Raw genomic sequence first — 8,683 nt, 5'->3', positions numbered from 1 at the left:
TCGCTTTACTGGCCGAGGGAGCCGGCGTACAGCTTCCAGGTCATAAAATAATAATAATAATAATAATAATAATAATAATAATAATAATAATAATATATACCCCGCCCATCTGGCTGGGATTTCCCAGCAACTCCGGGTGGCTTCCAACAGAATATTAAAATTCTATTAAACATTAAAAGCTTTCCTAAACAGGGCTGCCTTCAGATGTCTTCTGAAAGTCTGGTAGTTGTTCTTCTCTTTGACACCTGGTGGGAGGGCGTTCCACAGGGCGGGTGCCACTACCGATAAGGCCCTCTGCCTGGTTCCCTGTAATCTGGCTTCTCGCAGTGAGGGAACCGCCAGAAGGCCCTCAGTGTCCAGGCAGAACAATGGGGGTGGAGAGGCTCCTTCAGGTATACTCGTTTTAACTTGTTTTAGTCTGTTGTGGTTTTCTCTTCATGTATGTTTCAAATCATAGCTGTAATTTTTTAGCAGTGAATTTATTATTTTATCATTTTTTTAAAATTACTTTGAAGTTTTTTCTGCAATCAAGTGGTATATAAAGTTTATGAAATAGATAAATAGTAAATGTTTGGATAGATAGATAACACACACTTATAGAGAGAAATATAGTAGTTCACTAACTTTTATAGATATACAGTAATACTTTTGTAAAATATTAAAATTTTAATTTATAGATATATGTATATATATATATATATATATATATAGTTGGTTATATGTATATTCTTGGATATATTAATCTACTCAAAGGAAGCCAGCCAATCACTTAAACACACATTAATCCAATGTCAATCCTGGAAAAAACCAATAAAAATGATGAAATTCTAGCTACTCAGAATGTCGAATCCGCCTTTGATGTTTTCTTTAAATTCATTCTCTTACAGAAGCAATAATTCTTAGGCTCCTCCTACTGTAGAAATACGGTAGACATCATTGTTAGATTCATTATTTAAATTGTTACCAAGGTTACAAATTACCATCACTGTGAGCAACAGGTCCCTCTGAAGCAGTATCATTACAGATTAACTGTAATGTGTGGGATTATAATAAAAGGCATAAGGGATTAGGTGCAAAGGGAGGGAAATGTTAATAATAACTCAGATACAACCAGTACATATTGTGCAGGCATTGGCTAAAGGCACATTTCTAGTGCTCATGGTGTGTGTGTGTGTGTGTGTGTGTGTGTGTGTGTGTGTGTGTAGCTTTGGTATTTCCAAAGGGCTGTCTTGTAACATGTAAAACTGTTGCAAACTTCAAGAGCTAAAACAAGGCCGGCCTTAATGGAGGTTGTTAAAGTGTTTTCCTCAGGTAATGTGTGCTGTTTGGGAGTTATCTGGCTGACAGGAAAATATGTTCCAACAATGTGGGAAGAAAATAGAAATTAAGATGCGGCTGCAATCAGATAATGCGCAATGATAAGGGAGGTTTGTGGCGGGTGGCCAAGGCATTTTGCCACCTGAGGCAAAGGACAAGATGGCTACCCTTCTCCCAATTCCATGCACAGAAGGCGGATGACTTGGCAGTTGGTAATAAGGTAGCATTGGTGGTGGCTGGGGCCTATTGGGACTGGTGGGGTGGAAAACAGGGAGACCATGCCTGGCCATGTCTTCCCCCCTACCTGAGGCCAGCGGACAAGTTTAGCGGGTACATAGGCAGTTGTCTTGCTCTGTCAAATAGTAGGGCCATCAAGTCGTTCCTTTGTACCGCTCCGCTTCCTGCAGTGTGTGGAGCCACAGGACATCTGGAGCAAGAAGGAGGGGAAAGTGCCATACAGGCTCCTGTTTTATTATGGCGGGAGTTTTTCCCAGCCGAAAACCTGTATAAAATTGCGTAAGGTAAGTTGGGAAAACCCTAAGGGATAAACTAAGTTAACAAGCTGCCTGGGATCAGGGTATACTAATCTTCTTTAATCCAAGTACTTTTGCTTAATTGGGCTGTGGATAATGCATGTATTTGTACCTCTCCAAAAAGGCAATGTGGGATATCAGCAGCACTACCTTCCACTGAAAACTATAGCATTTGCTGTTTATCTGGCACATCAAGGTATTTGAGGTGTTGCATGTATCTCAGACATTCTAACATCCTCCTTGTATTTAGAGGGCAAAATCCTCATTCCCTTATTGCAGTTGATTGGGTAGGATGATGATGAAGTCCCACTGTGTTAAATGGGTCTTAGCCCCAGATAAAAGCACAAAGGGTTTCAAACCTAAGTTTTCTGATTCACAGCTCACACTGGGTTGTATCCAATGTTAGTGTTGCTCATAATGGACCCATTGGAATCAGTGGGCATGATGAACTTAGTGTTAGGATATTTCCGTTCCACCTTAAAAGGGAGCAGGCTTTGTGTCACTGCTTGCGTATTTCCTGTTTCACAGGATGTTTATGTTGTGTCTTTGCTTTCGCTTCTATCTCTCTGCCGGAACTCTGAAGCAGGCAGTCATGTTTTTCTTTGTTCTGATCAACGCAGAAATAAACTTATAAATAATGCTCTCCTGACTGCAACTTACGCTGTGCATTATCTGCTGATAGAACGTGCATCAGTTCTGGAATGTGGCAAGCTATTTCTGGAGCTCATGTCGCTAATTGCTGATACTGCGTGTCTGTGGGAGATCGATGGACGTCCGGAGACGATGTGGAGTCATGATGGACTTTGTCTCCCTGGCAGTATCCCAACACTTAGGCCCATTAATTTCAATGGGTCTACTCTGTGCAGGACTTGGTGGTGTTTGGAGTTAACTTGGAAGCTTAATGGAACAGAGAATCTGTGCTGGAGGAGCACACTTTATCCTTCAGATAATCACACTGAGACTCAGAGTGTAGTAAAAATAAGAGAGCTAAGTTTATTAAAGGAAATACATACTTGATAGGAAAGTTCCTGAGGTGGAGATACAAAGAGCCATGCTTGCACTTTGTCAGAAGCACGAGATTCCCCAAAAAGATGTCTCCTCTTCCAAGATGAGGATGAAGAAGCAGGAAATGAGGTCAGCAACCTTAGAGTATCATTCTAACACATCAGCACAAAAATGACAGTCTAGGAAGATTGAAGGTCTAGATACCCTTCCCATTTGCCAGTCTGCAGTGCAAGCTGAGTTGAATCCCAACACTTAGTGGGATACAACCGAATATATCAGTGCTTGCAGATCCAGCGTGGCCTACAGGGACATCTCCATCCACTTGTTACAGCAGCGTCTGATACTAAGGACATGCCCTGTGTGGTATAATGGCTAGTGTTGGATCTGGACTGGAAATCTGGGCTTCAAGGGCCCACCTCATTATGAAGCTGATTAGATAACCTTACCTGACCCAGCCTGGCTATGCAGAGAGCAAAAGATGGTGAAGTGCCTGAAAACCAAGTCCTCTGAATAAAGGTTGAATGAGTTGGAAATGCTTAACCTGGGGAAGAGACAACTCAGAGGTGACATGACCGTCATCTTCAAATGTTTGAAATGCTGCCTCATAGATGATAGTGCATATTTGTTGCTCTCGAGGGTAGGACACCAAACCAATGGGTTCAAATGACAAGGAAAAGGGTTTTAGCCTAAGCAATAAGGAGAAATTCCTGACATTATGAGCTGTTCAGTGGTGGAACAGAGCTATCCAGATACTATAGCACTAGATATTCTGAGTCAACAGGGGATTGGATTAGGTTACCTTTGAGGCTGGTTCATTTGTTTAGGTTGTGTGTGTTTTTCCATGTCAAAATATGGACACTTCTCTGCTGGCAGTAATTAGATTTGGGGGAGGAATCTGAACTCCAGAAAACTACTCTATGCCATTGTTGTTGTTGTTATCATTATTGAAAGATTAAAAAGTACATAATTACAATTGTACAGAGTAAGATTTTTTTTTTTTGTTATTCTTATTGCTATCAGCAACAGCAGCATTTTGCATGACTCACAAAAGTGACCCAAAATCACTTACAACACAGTATAAACACAAAACCAATTAAACCAAACAGACAAACCCCTTTAAAATCACATCTATACATATAAAAGGCAGCTCCTACAGAACCTGATCTACTGGAAAAGGGCCACAAGGACTTGAAACTCTTCAGATTAAGGGCCAAAAGCCTGAGGGAGGCGAGTTTTTGCCTGGTACCTAAAAATGAATAAAGATGTTACCTGGCAAGCTGGATCAGGCCAAAGGCCCATCTAGTTCAGCTTCCTGTTCTCAACGTAGTAAATCAGATGTTTTGGGGAAGCTTGCAAGGAAGACCTGAGGACAACAATGCCAGCAGTTGCAATTTGAAGCTTCCATGGAGGAAAGGCAAGTGGTCCTATCTGCCTCTAATCATCCAGGCAGGAGAGGTTCAGTTGCTGCCCAGCCCTCAAACTTGATGAAACATGAATCATTTAGAAATTATTATCCCAATGGATTAAGGGCAGGGACATACCAGAAGCACATGGAATGAAGCTTGACCATCACCGAACCCCAAAGAGGTATGTGTAAAGTGGGACTAAGGGCTGGGGAGACAGATCTCAGTTCCTACAGTCAAGGAAGAGGAAGGGAGAAAACGAAATAGCATTATCTTTCCCTGCCCCCAAAGAGCCATCCTATTAATATGCTTCTTATTTAAAGAAAGCCTAAATAATATTTATTATTTTCTGCATTTACTTGTCACTTATGGCATAAAGGTAAAGGTAAAGGGACCCCTGACCATTAGGTCCAGTCGTGACCGACTCTGGGGTTGCGACACTCATCTCGCTTTATTGGCTGAGGGAGCCGGCGTACAGCTTCTGGGTCATGTGGCCAGCATGACTAAGCCGCTTCTGGCGAACCAGAGCAGCACACGGAAACGCCGTTTACCTTCCCGCCGGAGTGGTACCTATTTATCTACTTGCACTTTGACGTGCTTTTGAACTGCTAGGTTGGCAGGAGCAGGGACCAAGCAATGGGAGCTCACCTCGTCGTGGGGATTCGAACCGCCAACCTTCTGATCGGCAAGTCCTAGGCTCTATGGTTTAACCCACAGCGCCACCCGCGTCTCTCACTTATGGCATAAAACGCCTCCAATCAGCTTACAATGCAAAATTCAAAATGCATCAAAAAGATACTTAAAGGTTGTTGACAAAAAGTGTTCGCCATGCTGCAATGTTAAAACGACAACTCCAGTTCCACCTTCCTGAAAGATGAAGAAATAAAATAACAATATAATATAGCATTGTGCATGACAACCCTAAACACCTTTATTCAGAAGTCACATTGTCTCCAACAAGGCTTTGCTTCTGCGGGAGTTTGTATAGGCTTCCACATTTACAAGGGAGTCCCCTTGAACTCAGTGGGATTATTCCTGGGTAAACATCCTTTGGGTGTGGAGAGGAGCTGCTATAAAGAGAGAAGATGAACATGATAGCAGCCCTGGAACTGGCAGGACTATCTGGTTGTTGTTTCTGGGAATACATCCCCCCTTTCAAAAAAAGAAAAGAAAGAAGAAACGAAATAAAAACTGTTCATATTTTTGTAACTGGTAAATCTATTTCAGGCCTGGACTGCCTCCTAGGTGATGGTAGGACTGTGTCTGAATGGGGTGGAGATCATTATTATTTTTCTTGTGTCAGGAAGGAAGAACAAAGGAACGAAACGGTCCTGCTGGCTCAGTCCAATGGCACCTCTTGTCCAGAATCCTGTTCTCACATTGGCCAACCCAAAAGCAAGACCTGAGCACAACAGTGCTGTCCCCACTTGTGAATCAGAGGCCCACTGAAAGCCAGTGTCTTGTGATGGTTAGAGTGTTGGCCCAAGATGTGGGAGATGGGCTGGAGGGGGGCAGTTTCTAGTCCCCCACTCAGCCATGAATCTCACTGGGTGACTCTATCAGCCTAACCTGCTTCACAGGGTTGTTGATAGCACAAAGTGGGGAGGAGGAGAGCCAGATAAGCAGCTTGAGCTCCTGACGGAATTGTAGAAACTTAAGAGCTGGACTAGAAGACTCTGCGGGTCATCTAGTCCAACCCCCTGCAATGCAGGCATCTCAGCTAGATCATGCATGACAGACGGCCATTCGACCTCTGCTTAAAAGCAAAGGAGAGTGGGGCTAGAAATGAAAGAATGAATGAGTAAATGATGCCATGGACAGCAGAGGGAGAGCATAGTCATCCTGGCCGGCAGCCCTAGGAGCCAACTCCTAGGGTCCGAGGGGGCTTAGATTTCCCCCAATAAAATATTGGAAAGGGCCACTCCCCCAAAAAGCTGATGGGCATTGCCATTCAAATGGTGTGCATGCACTGCATCATGTGATCAATTGTGCAGGGCTTACCAGCCCCCCCCCCCCGCCTCCGTTATTTTATTCAAGTTGGCACCCCTGCTGGTGTGGGTAGGTGGATGAGGGAGGGAGGGAGGGAGATTTGCTAGCGAGTGGCCGTCTTGCCTTTGGCGTTTGATCTCCTGAAGATTGACGCACTGAACTCTTGAGCTGTCCTTTACCGCTGCCGTCGTCCCTTTCCGTCGGGGGGGGGGGTGGCATCTAAGAACAGGAGGGGGGGTGAGTTGGAGGTTGAGCCAAACAATTCATCTTAGCGCCGCCGATCTAAAGAAAGCCAGAGAAGGACCCAAGACCCGGGAGGAGACGTGAGAGATGACCGCCTGGCTTGGTCATGAACTCTGCTTGTTATTTTGCCCCCTCTTCAAAGGTCGAGCCCGTCTACTTTTAGATGAACTTGGGCGGGCAGCGTGGCCTCCATCCTCCCCAAACAATCCCTGGACGGCTCTCTCTCTCTTTCGCTGCCCTCGCAGAGCGGGCCGAGGGCAGCAGGAGGAGGTGGCCGGCCGGTGACGCCACCACCGCGCTTGTTTTCTCCTTTTGGGCCGTCGGGGGGGAAACTGGAAAAACAAACAAGGCCGCGCTGGCGTGAGAAGGGCGGGGAGCGCAAGGGAGGGGAAGAGAGCCGGGCACGTCCTCCGGGAGGAAGGAAGCAGGGTCCCCAAGGGGAGCACACAAAGGAGGTCGAGGAGGAAGGAGGAGGCGCCTAACCCCCTGGTGAACCGACGGCCTCCCCGTGGACCTGGGAGGGCTTCCCACTGCCTCCGTCGGGCGTAGGGCTCTCTGCTTGGACGCCAGCCAAGACTGGGCTCCTCCTGTTCTGAGATCCTGTTCTTAGATGCCCCGGTGGGGTTACGCACGTCGTCGCCACTCCCCGATCATCTGGACTGAAAAGCGCAATTGGGCGGGCGGTAGGGGAGGGGGAAGGGTTAATTTCTAAAGTTGGGGGCTCGGGATTCATGCCATCGGCCCCTTTTAACCCAGAGGTCCATCTTTTTCATTCCTCCATCTTCTGTTGAGCTGGAGGGAAGGAGCAGGTGGAAGCCGTTTGGGGTCTTAGATGCGCTTTCCAGACCGTACCTTTAAAGCGCGCACTCATCCTGTAGTTCACTCCTCACAAGCTAAGATTCCCAACGCAAACTACAGTTCCCAAGATTCTTTGGGGAGCAGGGATGCACGCTGAATGCGTTTTAAAGCCAGGACTATCACAAAAACCCGTTTAGTGAAACCCTTTGCAACTTGGGTTGATTGCCCAGCAAAATTTTAAAAGCAGGTGTGATTATATATATATATATCTCCTATCCAGCTTTCGGTTTATTTTGCGTTCCGTACACATATAGATAGGGATGCGGGTGGCGCTGTGGGTTAAACCACAGAGCCTAGGACTTGGCGGTCAGAAGGTCGGTGGTTCCAATCCCCGTGATGGGGTGAGCTTCCGTTGCTCGCTCCCAGTTCCTGCCAACCTAGCAGTTCGAAAGCACATCAAAGTGCAAGTAGATAAATAGGTACCGCTCCAGTGGGAAGGTAAACGGTGTTTCCATGCACTGCTCTGGTTCGCCATAAGCAGCTTAGTCATGCTGGCCACATGAGCTGTACACCGGCTCCCTCAGCCAATAAAGCAAGATGAGCGCCGCAACCCCAGAGTTGGCCACGACTGGACCTAATGGTCAGGGGTCCCTTTACCTTTACACATATAGATGGCCTTCAGCCTCCCTTATCTCCTATGCTTTTTAAAGCTGACAGCAGGCAGATGTTCAACAGACAAAGCCTTTTCCAGTTTTCTGCGTACCATAGAACTGTTCACAGAAACAAGAGTAGCCACTGTCATCTCAGCCCCAGGTCACCTTTTCAGTGAATCTGGTGTAATGTGCGCCTTGGACCCTATCCGGATCCCTATGGGAAAGCAGGGCTAGTACACTGCAAGGTGGTTGTGGTTGTGATCCACCTCTGTAACCTCCACCTACGAAGTATCCTGTCAGCCCTCTGACAGGTCACTCGCCCAGTAAGGGGTCATCCATAGAACCATAGAGTTGAAAGGGGACCCAAGGGTCATCTAGACCAACCCCCTGCACTACTCTCAGCACTAGGAAGCTATGCAATCTGCCTTTTTCAGTGGGTGGGAGTGGAGAATATCCACTCCAATGGAAGAACAACCGCCTAACCCAGAGGCTCCAGGTCTCCTAATACCAGCTTCTGAACAAAGGTGTTATTGAGGAAGGGCCTTGATGGAGAAGTCCAGAGCCCCCACTCCCCAGCAAGGATGGCTTGCCACATTTTGAAGCAAGTGGAGTGGGTGTTGATGCCCATTAATGCCAGAACGAACATCCCGAGTCTCTTGAGAGTCCCATGGACTGCAAGAAGGTCAAACCTATCCATTCTGAAGGAAATCAGCCCTGAGTGCTCACTGCAAGGACAGTCAAA

The 8,683-nt window shown here is 46.3% G+C and overlaps 1 long non-coding RNA gene across 1 annotated transcript in view; it reads right to left on the bottom strand.

The window, feature by feature from the left end:
• Window positions 1-2,703: 2,703 nt before the first annotated feature.
• Window positions 2,704-8,683, bottom strand: part of LOC310674235 — a 34,138-nt gene continuing 28,158 nt past the window's right edge. Inside the window, exons 2-3 of the long non-coding RNA XR_014509462.1 lie at window positions 5,058-5,125; window positions 2,704-3,770 (exon numbers count right to left, since the gene is read on the bottom strand). This is a non-coding gene — a long non-coding RNA (uncharacterized lncRNA). The remainder of the gene's footprint in view (window positions 3,771-5,057; window positions 5,126-8,683) is intronic.

Source organism: Podarcis tiliguerta (assembly GCF_965153285.1).
Source record: "Podarcis tiliguerta genome assembly, chromosome: 3".
Taxonomy (NCBI): Eukaryota; Metazoa; Chordata; class Lepidosauria; order Squamata; family Lacertidae; genus Podarcis; species Podarcis tiliguerta.
Note: the sequence above shows the minus strand (reverse complement) of the source record. Positions and strands in the feature narration are given on the sequence as shown.